The sequence below is a fragment of the Trachinotus anak genome, unplaced genomic scaffold (assembly GCF_046630095.1).
Source record: "Trachinotus anak isolate AG129_WGS33_773 ecotype Australia unplaced genomic scaffold, CSIRO_AGI_Tana_v1 ptg000008l, whole genome shotgun sequence".
Classification (NCBI taxonomy): Eukaryota; Metazoa; Chordata; class Actinopteri; order Carangiformes; family Carangidae; genus Trachinotus; species Trachinotus anak.
This window is the reverse complement of record NW_027273859.1, coordinates 6,976,210-6,988,950: the sequence shown is the minus strand read 5'-3', so window position 1 is coordinate 6,988,950 and position 12,741 is coordinate 6,976,210. Positions and strand designations below refer to the sequence as shown.

At 40.0% G+C, this 12,741-nt stretch overlaps 1 protein-coding gene across 10 annotated transcripts in view; it reads left to right on the top strand.

Moving 5' to 3' along the window:
- The window catches only part of fbrsl1 (fibrosin-like 1), a 286,998-nt gene that overhangs the window by 6,762 nt on the left and 267,495 nt on the right, over positions 1–12,741 (top strand). The window lies entirely within an intron of this gene.

Genomic DNA, 12,741 nt, shown 5'->3' with positions numbered 1-12,741 from the left:
CTTTATGATGCAATGTTAATCATTGGCAGCAAATGGGTTGTTGAGGAAAATAAGCAGGTGCTGCTGTGTCACTAGATGCTCTGGCTTGTATTGTGTTGTATTCTGATTCACTATGAGTTGTCAGTGTACTCTTAACATTTTGCTCTTTGATGAACAGCCTATTGCACGGTTCATCTGTTACAGGCTGATACACCATGTGCTGATAACTCTGTTTCTGTTATGACTGTGTGGTATGTCTGATGTCAGAGGAATGATTTCAGGAAGAAAGGAGGTTCTCTTTTGACATGCTCTTATCTCTGTTATCTCATTACCTTCCAAATGACAAATAAAACATTGTTCCCTGTGGGATTTTAGGCTGACTGACAAGCCAGGCAGGTCTGTTTTTTTCCATGGCTCATTCTGGGAGTGACAGCACTGCTGCTGTAGAAATATAGCACACTAGCTTTAATAAACAAAGCTAACAAATAACATATCCACTGAGGTCTTTATATTTTAAGATGATGACCTCATTTGAATGCCGATGGATCATACCACAGGCCACCTCATTTTAGTGACAACTCCCATGTAGGCTTAGCAATGGTATTAATCAGTCACAATTGACTCTTGCCTCCTACATTGTGCTTAGTTGATATAATGGTTGGATGCAGATTTACAGCATGAAATATTTCCCATCCTCATACATAGAATGGAACATCATCAATTTGCCATCTCCCATCTGTTAACAAGTTTAACCTGTGCGGGTCAGCAGTAATTATATTGCTTTCCTACTTAGCTCGGCCCTTCATGGTGCTTAGAATGGGTGGCAGACAGGGGAGGAATAAGGGGAGAGGTGTTAGTGTGAAGTGTGCATGAACCCTAACCACAAAGAACTATTGTTATCTTGTAAATGTGAGAATGGTAATGTGAGAAGGATCAGACACTAAGCACAACTGGGAAAACTCTGCAGCTACTGTGGAGATTCATAAAGTGGGATAAAATCCCCAGCTAGTACCACAGTGAGGTTACAACAGTGCATCCCGAAGATAAACTTGTTACATGTTATCAGATGTGCATCAAATTTGTGTGTCTGCCCTTTCTTTGCTTGAGTGCAGCATGCCCGAGATGTTGTGTGTGAGTATTTCTGCCCTTTGTCCTGCTTGGCTGCCACTTCTGACAGCTGCTGACTGTGTAAGACTTTGAAGATGTCAGAGCAGCAGAGTGCTTCATACTGGCATCTTCTTCCAGCTTGCTGGTGTCTCCACTGCTGTCTCACTCTGCCCTACTGAGTTATAGGAATATTCCCATCTGTGTGGTTGATGCAGTTAGATGTAATTTTAGTCCAGAGGTTTCACATCTGTCCCTGTTATCACCCTGTTTGTTGCAGTGGTGCAGGTTGTGTTTCTAAAAAGGCTTCTCTTCGGCTGCTTTATCATAATAAAATGATGCCTCTTTGTGTTTGAGAGGGAAATTAAGTCAAATAATTATCTAATTTCAGTTTTACACATTCCCGAGCAGTAATAGATTTCTTACTCAAGTGCTAAATCCATGTTGAATGAACACAGAGAAAACAGGGTGCTCTACATAAAGGCTTATGTTTCAAGGCTAAGCAAATGAGGCATGATACGGCTCAATGTGAAATGATACTCACATGCCAGCTACTTGGTAATTGGTCTGATTTGCATGCAAATGGACTGCGCTTATTAAAAGATGTTGGTGGATCTGGTAGAGTTACATGAGGGCTTGTGCATGGTTGGGATTTTTGTGCTTTTCCTCTTGATTTCACTGCATGAGGTGAATGAAATGAGCATGTGAACTTTTTTACTAATTTCATTTACTGTTTGCTGTATATGACAGCAATAATCATATTTGTTTTCCAGTTAATAAGCTGAAATAAGTGCAGTTTTTGAACGTTGAACGCTCGAGTGCGGCTCATGACCTATGCTACCTGTGCTAATTGCTCATCAATTATGAGGAGGACACAGCAGCATTTGGCCAGGGAATAGTTCTGACCTATTGCATCATGCTCCGATAAGCTCACACAAGGAGTGGGAGCGGGTGGCCCTCTCAACCTCTCTGAAGTGACTGATGGCCAACACGGATGTGTTTATGTCAGGTCATATAGTCAGGCTACAGTCTCATTAGCATTCTGCCAACATCAATGCAATGTCCCATCCTCCCTTGGGTCAATGAGCCCACATGGCCAACATACCAATATTTATCTCCACCCTATTTCTTTTAATCTCTGTCTAAGCCTTTGTTGTCCTCTGAAGCACTTCAGGATGAACATGTTTCATAAAATCCATGTCACCTTTGGGTTACTGTCACCGTCATTTGATTGTCCTATTTTGGTCTGTAACTTCTGCACAGCTGCTACAGTCTGTTCATAAGAGCCTGGGGTTATGGGTTTCTCCCACAGCACTTTGACTCTAAACACACTCAGTTGGTTGGTGTTGTTGATATTCCAGCTCTGCGCTGATAGGATCAAGCTCCCTTGATGAAGGCTTAGGCTGTACGGTGGTCTCGCCTGCTCCCGTAACCTGTTTCATTACAGCCGAAAGCAATTTGCAGCCCCGGCCGCATTTGATTATGGCGTGTTTATTTGCTTTGAATCCCCTCGTTTCTCACAGGAAAGCCGCTTACTTACCTGTGCAAATCGACTGTGCAAACACAGCCGTCCTGCTTTGTCACAGGCACCCTATCGTGATTAGAAAAATGTTGGGGATGATTCAGTGATGATTCAAGCACAGTCAAGCAGCTATTGTGGGCTGTTGAAAAGGACAACCTAATATGTCCAGTTTGTGTGGTTTTCATATTTCTTTCTTGGAGTGAAAGATTAAATCATCAGTCAAGTTAAGAAAATGTTTTTATTTTAGAGATGTATTTTAGAGATACCACTTAAAAACAAACTGTAAAACACTTAGACTTAATATTAAAATGATTGACATTTGGCAGCTCTCCCACTTGCTGAAAGGTTGATTTCCTGGAGATAGAGGGTTTTCACCTGACAGCAGCACCACAAAACAATTACGAGGCTTAAACAAGGCTTAAACCCTCCAGAAGTATCCCCGTGGGTATTGAACACGGGAGCAGATAGTAAAATGACACAATTATCCATCTGTCACAGTATTAATAAGATGTTTGATTTGCTCCATTTGCTCTGTGGGTGACGTCGGAGTGGCAAATCCCCTCTCGTTAATCCACAATCCCTCTGTTCATCTGCTTTAACATGAATTTGGATTTGTTTGGGTTTTTCGTTCCACTGCATGAGTTTCTAAATTCACTCTAATGGGGATTTAGGTTTAGTTGATTTAGTGATATTACAACAACGTTAAGGGCAGGAAGCTGAAAGGTCGGCCAGTCAGGCAGAAATCAGTTTCATACATACAACTCTACATCTCTTGATGAGATGTAGAGTTTGTCTCTCTATCCTTTTTTTATTCATCCAGAGAAGATTTGCTAAACATGTTTGCTCTTTTTCTGCAGTTTTACACACTAATCATCATTAGTTGTTGGCCACTGAGCAGCTCCGCCAAAGCAATATGGGGAAATGAAGTCCCTTACTCCAGGGGAGCTTGACAGAAGTTGTTAGGGAAGCTGTGACTTTCTTTTTTCCCAGCTGGTGTGTGGATCCCAGCTAGCAACATTCCAGTTACAAGTATGTGTCTCTGTTTTCATCAAGTGCTCTGATGGAGGCCTCAAACCCAACACCTGTTTGTAAGAAATCTGCTTTTCTAATGCTTTTCCCTAAAGTAAAAAAACTTGCTCCACCACAGTGCACCACCATCACATTCATTACTGGGCTCATTGTTAGCACTGAGATAACCCCATGTGCTCCTTATTAGCAGTTATTAGTACAGGTTGCACTCAGGAGCACTCATCTGTCAAATAACAACACTTAAGTCAGAATATTACTCGCCAGAGACAATTATTAACACAAGCACACCCTGGTAGCACCTACTCTGAGCTGTGGTAACACCCACTGAGCTTCAGCTGAAGTTGATGCTGTCTTTGACAAAATCTAAAGTAGTTTGTAAATCCCACCTCTGCCCATCTTTTCCTTGCAGTCAGCAGTGCGCATCTGCTCTGCAAAAACTATCTGATTGAGTAACACAGTGCAAACTGATACTGACACTCGAAAACACAGCAGTCGCTGCTGTAGTGAGATGTCTTGCTTCCATGGTGAGGCAGCAGATTTGTTGCAGGGGTTGCAGCATTTGTGCTTGGTGTTTTTTCTTTCCCCCGACGGTGATAGCGCTGTGCATCATATGCCGGCACTGACAAACAACTCTGGCTTTAATTAACAAGGCAGCCCCCTGAGGCTGCACCGCTCATTGGCTGATGCGTCCCACGGAGAGAGCTTTCTTAATGCCAGTGGGACGTCCCCCGGCCTTGGCTCTCTCTAACTGTCACACACTGTAGGTGACAGCATGGCTGATAAATGCATGGTCACATTCACAAGCATCCTTTCTCGCTCTCACACACACATACACAACCACAGCACAACCGCCGCCTTGCATCTAAATATACCCATCCAAGGAAGGTTCTAGAGTGGTGTGGACGTGTGTTCATGTGGATCTTGAAGCCTGACAGTCACTTCCTCAGCCTTCTCTACAGAGCTATATGGATTTATGTAGCACAAAATAAAAGACAATGGGAAAGTGTCTTTTAGAGATTCAGTTTAGATTGAGTTTAGTACTGGGTTGAAGGCCAGCTAAGACATCAAATCTAACACACATGTATGTATCTGTCAGATGTTTAGGGCTGCAACAAATGACTATTTTCATCAGTGGTATTGTCTATAAAATGTCAGTAAAAAGTGAAAAATGCCCATCACAAGAAAATAGTCCTCCTGCTTGAACTGACATAAGTGTCAGTACTGTCTAAAGTTTGTGAATTGTGATTTACACCAGATCATCAAACAGTTTGCTCAGAAGAGTTGTAATCTGAGCATATGTTTGATCCCAGCTTGTGGTACTTGACAGTTTATAAAGTCAGTGGTACAGTCACATTTCAGTCAGTGCAATAAACATTGAAGTTCTGTACCCAGCCTTAGTAGACACCAGACTGAAAAGAGATGCATCTGTATCTGTGTTTTCTTAATTTCTGAGGCTTTCAGCGAGCAGTGCTGGTATATTTTGTGGAAGGCAGTGGGATAAAGCTGGCCCTGAAGAGTGCTGTTAGTGCTGTCATTTTGAGGTATCACTCTACAGACTGACTGCATCAGCACTACAAAACCTCAGAATAAGAGCCTCTTTGTTTTTTAGGTACCGTGACTTGTGAGGAATTGCTGAAATGTGTGTAGTACAACTTCGCTGATGCATATTAAGTGGCACATAACAGCATGTCGGTTGCTTGTTGTAGGCATATATATATATATATCCATTTCCTGCTTGTCGTCCCGAGCCGTCTTCCATCTTCCTGTCTCAGTGTTTTCATTGCGGTGAATGACAGGATGTAATTATGCTGTGATTAAGATGCTGTCTCTGAGCCTGCGATGGATTAGGAGCTGCACTGTTAGAAGGTTCCCCCGGTAATTATCCACTGCTGACTTGTTCCCCCTTTTTGCCTTTCATAACCCCTTTCTGGTTCCTCGACTGCTTGATTAATGTGTGTTATTAAACAATGTTAACAAAAGACATTTCATTTGAGCAGTTTGAGAAAAAGAAATTATTTGGAGATAACTTCATTGTAATCATATTTGTCATTCAGCTGAGGCATTTTCCAGCCCCATGATTTTGGTGAATATATAATGGCATACTTGGCCGCAGGAGCTCTGAATGAATAGGTAGCAAGCGAAGGCTGTGAAGGATTTACAATGAAAATAATGAAACCTAAATAGAGAGGGCACTCTTTAAGTGGCTCATTAAGTAATGGCTGTTTTTCTTTTCAGCCTTGTCCTTGGCTGACAGAGAGCAAAGAGAGAACTCTGAAAGTCTGGCTTACTTCATCCTTCACATCACTTGACTCCCTTTTCAATATTTTGTTTGCATGTGAGGGTAGGTCATTTTTTCCAGCCTTGCTGGACTAACTCAGCACCAAGGTCTGTTTATTGAGTAGTGTGTGTGGGGGAAGTACTAATAGTCATTTCAACAATGCTCTGCTGCAAGCCGAGGTGAACATTTTACAATAAAGTGGGTTTCCTGGTCATGGTGCTAAAGGAAAAAAAATCATTTGTAGGTGCTTGCAATGTTAGTGTGTCACCAGCAATCACTGTATCCGACACAGAGGGTTTTAGCCAGAGCGCACAATTGTGACGATGATCCCTTTAGAAAATAAAATGTTCTTTCACGAGAACCTCCCTGCACCCAGTTGTTTCAATAAAATCAGGGGCAGAATCAGTGCTGTTAGTAGGCATTTCATTTTAGATTTGTTTTAGTGTTAAACTAGAAAATAAATTGTTGACTGTTACCTAGTAAATATGCATTACATGCCAGTGTCTGTGCTCTCTTCCAGAGATGTCATTTAGGGAGTGAAATACCACTTTGTATGATTTTTAAAAAGCCAGTTATGCTTGCATGTTTCTGCAGTTCTCAACAGCGTGTCTGAGTGCCAGAGACTCTGTAGGTCAACAAACAATCTTGCATTAGCTGCCTACACACTAAGTACACTCTAGCTAGATACAGTTGAGCAGATAATGCAGAAAGTGAATTGTTGGAATTCCTTTGTTATACTTAAAGTTCATCACATTCATGTTTTCATCACTTTAATCACTTATTCTGCTTGCCTGTGAAACTATAACGTTAGCTGTCATTAGCTAAACAGCTAAAACGGGGCATTGTTCCACTTATTAACATGAGTGGAAAGCGAATATCTGTCCAACGTGATTTTAGAAATCCCAACAATAATGTAGTTATGACTAAATGTGAACTACAATTTCTGATGAACTTTAAAGTTTACTTCAAGTAAAACACAGATTGAGATGTAGTCCGTGGTTTCCCCCTAACAATAGGGGAAATTTTTCTTATCCTAGTTTTCAACCACATGGTTTTGGAAGTTTTAAACATTCTCATTCATTTTATGTAATTGAAAAAAAAACCTAATATATCTAATATACAATGTTTTTCAGTTTCTGTATCATTGTGATATTACTTTGTAGACTCCACTACAGTTCTCAAAGTAATGTTTCTGCCTGGATGAAGCTGTGACTCCCTAGGAAAGTAGTAATGGGCTTATATGACTCCCTCCAGGACAAACCTGGTTCAAACAGTGGTCATATCTGTGAGTTTAAATGCTAGAAGTCACTTAGTGAAGTCAAATTTCAACATGTTTAAAGACCTCTGTGTATACTTATTCCATGTGGAATAAAAAGTAAGTTTTTCAGCACTGAATAACGTCCAAAAATAGCAACTTAAGATGCCACCGGATTTATAAAATCTCTACAACTAAGATTTATTTAACTGTATTCAATCTTTGAGTTAGAGAATACAATTTAAGACATTTATAGACCCTGGGATGACTTAGCAACATAGTAATGCTTGCACAAATCAAAAATCATCAAAACAAATCAGCCTCCAGTCCATGTGGTCATGTTTTTTTTTAGGAGGATCTCGGTTTCAAAGGCATGACTCACACATTCGTGACATTGCGCGGAGTCTTGCTGCATGTTTTCTTAATAGATCGCTCTTGGTGTGAGAGCAATTAGCGTTAACAGTTGTCGACATGCTCTTCTGCTACCGACACTCGCTACAAACACCAGCTCTGAGGGGAATAGTCTTTATAGGCCAAGTGATGCTGACAATAATTGCTCAGTGCTCAGCTCCCCATGTGAAATAAGATACAGTGGTATGTTAGTCTGTCATTTATTACAGCTCATTGTTTGTTGGTATGTTGACTGTACTCCCAGCATTTAGCCTTTTCTCTGTGTCTGTGTGTTTATGTGTGGGTGCGGGCACAGCCAAATAAAGACTGTTGCTTCAGTGTTTTGTGTGATAGCTTTGGCAGCCATATAACAAACCGTGGCCAAGATAATAGAGCTTAGATAAGAGAGTTGTTATGCAATGTGGAATTTCTCTCTTTCCCTTTGCCACTTCTCCTCCATTCACTGTCTGGATGATATTTGCCTGACAACTGGGGGCTGAGCTGCCACATTCAGTTTTTCTGTTGAAATGAAACACCTTGTCGCTCGTCCACACGTTGCTTGTGGAATCTGAATCACTGAACCACTGCTGGTGGAGCGTATGAAGAGGAGTTTGTTATTGCTGTTATCTACCCTCTCTCTCCAATGGTTGTATCAGCTGCTCATTGCATTTCTGATATGATGCAGTTTACCTGACCCCATCATGAGATTTGCACCTCACAGAGATTCTTTTAACTGAATTCACTCTAATGGGCATTTTAACCAGAATCTACATACAAAATATATTTTTGTTTTGTTTTTACCTTTTTTGCAAAAGAGGCATTATCTCAACTTTTCGTATGTGATAAACTATGAACTAAATCATTTTTCTTATATCTCACACATAGTGTAAATGAAACTAACAATAAAGGACATTTTCTAATATTTTCAAGTCTGCCATCAGTCCATTAAAAGAGTTGTGGGAGGCTGTAATCATATGTCGCCTCAGTGCTGGCTGTGAAACAACATTGCTTTGGAGTGCCTATGAAACTGGGGATAAAATCTGCAGTCAAATACAATGATTAATTTTTGTTTAAAGTGGTGGAGCTAAAAGAAATTCCAATCATCGTTAGGTGGCAAATACACAGAGCTATGGATTCCCTTTTTATTTTGACCTAAGTATTATTTTTGCTTGGACGAGAGGCTCCTGGTTCAATCATCAGTGCAGGATTTTTCTCAAGATATCTGATTCTTTGATAAAGAAAAAAAAAATTAAGATACATGCTTTTGTACATAAAAATGTAACTACAATTCTCAAAGTACATTTCAGTAAGTAATATAATTAAAAATAATTACAACTTAAAAGAAATATTTGAAAAGTGAATAGAGAATAGGGAAATAAGGGGTTCCTCCTACTTTGCAACTCTACTACTACTTTGCAACACACATGCGACTGCCAGAATCACAACAGCCACTCAGTTTGGCTAACTCATTGTCTGTGGCTGGTCTTTTAAATACAGTTTTATATAGAATGAGGACTGTGGATTTACGCCCCCCCATCTCTTTTAGTGCCATGTTCTACATGTGTCACAGCTAAAATGGAGAGAAGGAATGACTGTAGCAACCCATAGACTGTATGTGAGTATTGTTTTAAAATAAAGTAAAAAAAAAAAATCCAGATCCACTTTTTTATGATTATTACTATTATTTTTATTGTATTAACTGTAGCAGCAGTTGAAGTAGTGATTTCACCCTGGGTTTCAGTGGAGAGTATCCTGCGGTCTACATGCTGTTTTAGGGGCTTTTTGACCCTGCCAAGATAAAATTATAGGGGAAACACTAAACCCCTCTGGATTTACTCGGCATGAAAAATGTTACATTTTAACTTGGTATAAATATGATATGTGTAATAGGAACTTTCATAAAACACTGGAATTCATGTCCTCATGTTTGTCAAACCTTTGTTCAGGAAGCAGAATCTACACATCATCTACAGTTCGTATTGTTCTGTTTAAGACATCATCAGTTTTTAACAAGCGAGACCTGTTGTCATCATTGACTCTTCTCACTGTATGAATACTCCAAATGTCTATGAAAGGCACTGCTGCTGCCTTGTGCTCAGCCAAGTGCAGAGGGAGAATGTATTTGGAATATAATGGGATATATAATAAGGCATATGTGACATAACCACTGCAGTAAAACCTGCAAGGTGCAAGACAAGCTCTGTCACCCACAGTGAGAAGTGGCTGACATATCTGTTAAAGGAAATCGTCAGTTTGTCTCCTCTGCTCTCTGTACCTGTCGATAACATCTCTCTGAATACTTTCCTCTTTCCTTATATACTGGATGGATAGCACTGCTTTTTTTCTTTTTAATCTGCAGGTTGTTTACCCATAGATCAAAGGCAGTAAAATGCATCTGCACCCCTTCTTGCAAATAGGCCACACAGCTCATTTCAGAGTGGCCACTTTGTCAGTGTGTCTGAAACGAGGACACGCACCTTAGAGCCAGCAGGGCTTTACCCAAGGCGTGGAATGAGATCAAAATGACACACACACACACACACACACACACACACACACACACACACACACACACACACACACACTCAGAGCCTGAGCACAACACCAGTTGTTGAGTCAATAAAGAAAACAGGCAGCATGTGAGAGTGAGGGAACATAAACAGAACTCTGCCAAGCTACTGTTTGCATTCCCCATCTCTCAGCTTCGTATCACAGCAGCTGCTTTAGCCCCATGTAGTTCAAATACCACGCTATTCATAGCCACACTGATGTTCTTAAGTGTAGGTATGGCTTTTAATTAAAGCGTGAATACAACTCAGTCACTGTCATGATGCAGACTGTTTGATTCCATGTTGTGTTGTTTATTCAACTTACACTGGGAAACGTTTTGATAGGATTCACTCTAATAACAGTAGTAGTAATAGTAGTGGTATGCTGGGTGTGTATTTTAGTCCTAAATGATTTTCCCCACCATTGACCTCTAGGTAAAAATGGACTACTGACTTCTGTTATTCTAATATTTTCAATATTATAACAGTATATTCAGCAGTTCAGAGCAAAAATGTTTTTATCAAATTAGCTCAACAGGATAATATGTTTTCATTTGGACGCACAGACAATATATACTGCAAATGTAATCAAGTTGTAATCAGGAGTCTATCATTTTTAGAACTGATACAGTTAGTGATTTTTATTGATAGAGGCACTTGAGTGATTGCTTTTCTGGGCTGGTGTTGCAGTGAATGAAAGCACATTTCAGTGTTACATGAAACTTATTGTCTGGGTATGTGAAAAAATAAAAGGCAACATTTAACTTAATTTCCATAGTATAATTTCTCATTATCCAACTGAAAGGATCTGGCTCAAGGATACATGAGCAGGACAGATGCTTGCCAGCACTCAGTGCTGATCCAGGCCTGAGTATCAGCCAGACTCATAGAGTGAGGGTTGGTCAGTAGTTGACCCTGATACCTAATCCTTGTTAAAGGTCTACATTTTATTTTGGAGAGTCAGGCACATTCATCATGTTATGCAGTATCTGGCATGAAAATCATATTAGGTCTCAGATGGGCTTGTGGTCAGTGTATGTTACTGTTATTATTTTAATTCTTACATCAACAAATTATTAGTTTCCCTTCTGTTTTAAATAATCTGTCACTGAATGGCTTACAGAGTATGGAAAGTTGAGTGTGTTTCATATTAATTAGCCCTTCAACCTAAGAGTTGCTACACGAGTTTATTTTGTTGCTTGTAATTGATGCTAATTGGCTACAATAATACTGCACCCTGTATGACGGTTCATTTGGAAGCCCACTGCATTCAATAGGAATTTTTTTAATTAACTCTTGAAATTTTACAGGAACCTTAAAGCTTTTGGCTTGGCCAGGGGAGACTGCAGCTATTGCTTTGAGGTGATGTCTCAATATTAGTTACTACAATTTCAGTCTCAACAGCTGAGACTCTATCTTCCCTAATGCAAGAATCTTCAATATAACATAGAGGATCATCCTTAGTGTAATCTGTTCAGATGATCCCAAGTGCTAAGTGAGTGGTGAGTGTTACTTTATAGGACTGCTCTGTTTTGGCCCAGCCACTCATTGCTTTCTATACATGTGGTAAACAGACACTTGATTCTCTTCCCCAAATCAAACTCAACAGGCAACCACTGTCTGCAACAAAGTAAAAGTTGTTAAATTGGTAATGTTTTATGTGCTAGTGTGTCATAATAGTACATCATTATTTATCAAAACAGATACACCCACTCTTATACTAGATGTTTTGAAAAACTATAGCAAGAAGTAAAGCAAATGTTTTATGTAAAATATAATTGTAAGTAGGGATTTGTGGGGGGGTGGGGGCAGCGGGCCAGCGGGCCAGAGTTGCCATGGAAACACAAACACGATGTTAATCTGTCAAGTACATGATTGTAGACAACCTCAGCCAGTTTGCTGTCAGTTGATTAAAAAGTGGCTGAGAAATCACTTGATCTCTTTTTTGGCACCTTTGCTGCCAATTTTGATTTCTTCTGACAGATTCATGCTTTTGCAAATCACAAAGCCAGCAAATGTGTTTTGTCAGACTTGGTTTAAAGAACATCTGTGTCAACAAGATGCAGGAATTTTGATTTCAAGGCAAACATATCAACAATCTTATTGCAGAGGTCAAAGGACACCAGATTTCTTTTGTGACATCCTGATGGGATCCAGAGTGCAAAGTTTAATTTTCATACATGAAATCATTGCTGAGATATGACCATACTACCTGTATGGCAGTTTAGCCGTCAGTTTTGCTTGGCTCTGAAATTCATGGGATAACTCTGGTGAGGGTTGGTCAGAAGATCATCTGTGACAATTTTAGTGGAGATTATACAATGTCTGTGAGAGGAGTAGTTAAAAAAAATAGTTTTACATAAAATCCAATATGTCAGAAAATCCAATACGGTGAAAGTTGATGATATTGAACTCTGCTTTATCCAAGGAATCCAATGGTACCATATTTTCGGGCATACAGTTCAAAAGTTAGATGCTTGAACACACCTCCAGCTCTGACCTGTTGGCGCTAGAACTCATGAGGCACAGACATGAAGTCTGGGAAGAATAGATGAAGAATTAGTGTACCAACTTCAAACCTTTTACTGCTGGGTTCTAGGGGCCGCCATAGACTCCCATGGCAGGAGAAGTAGTT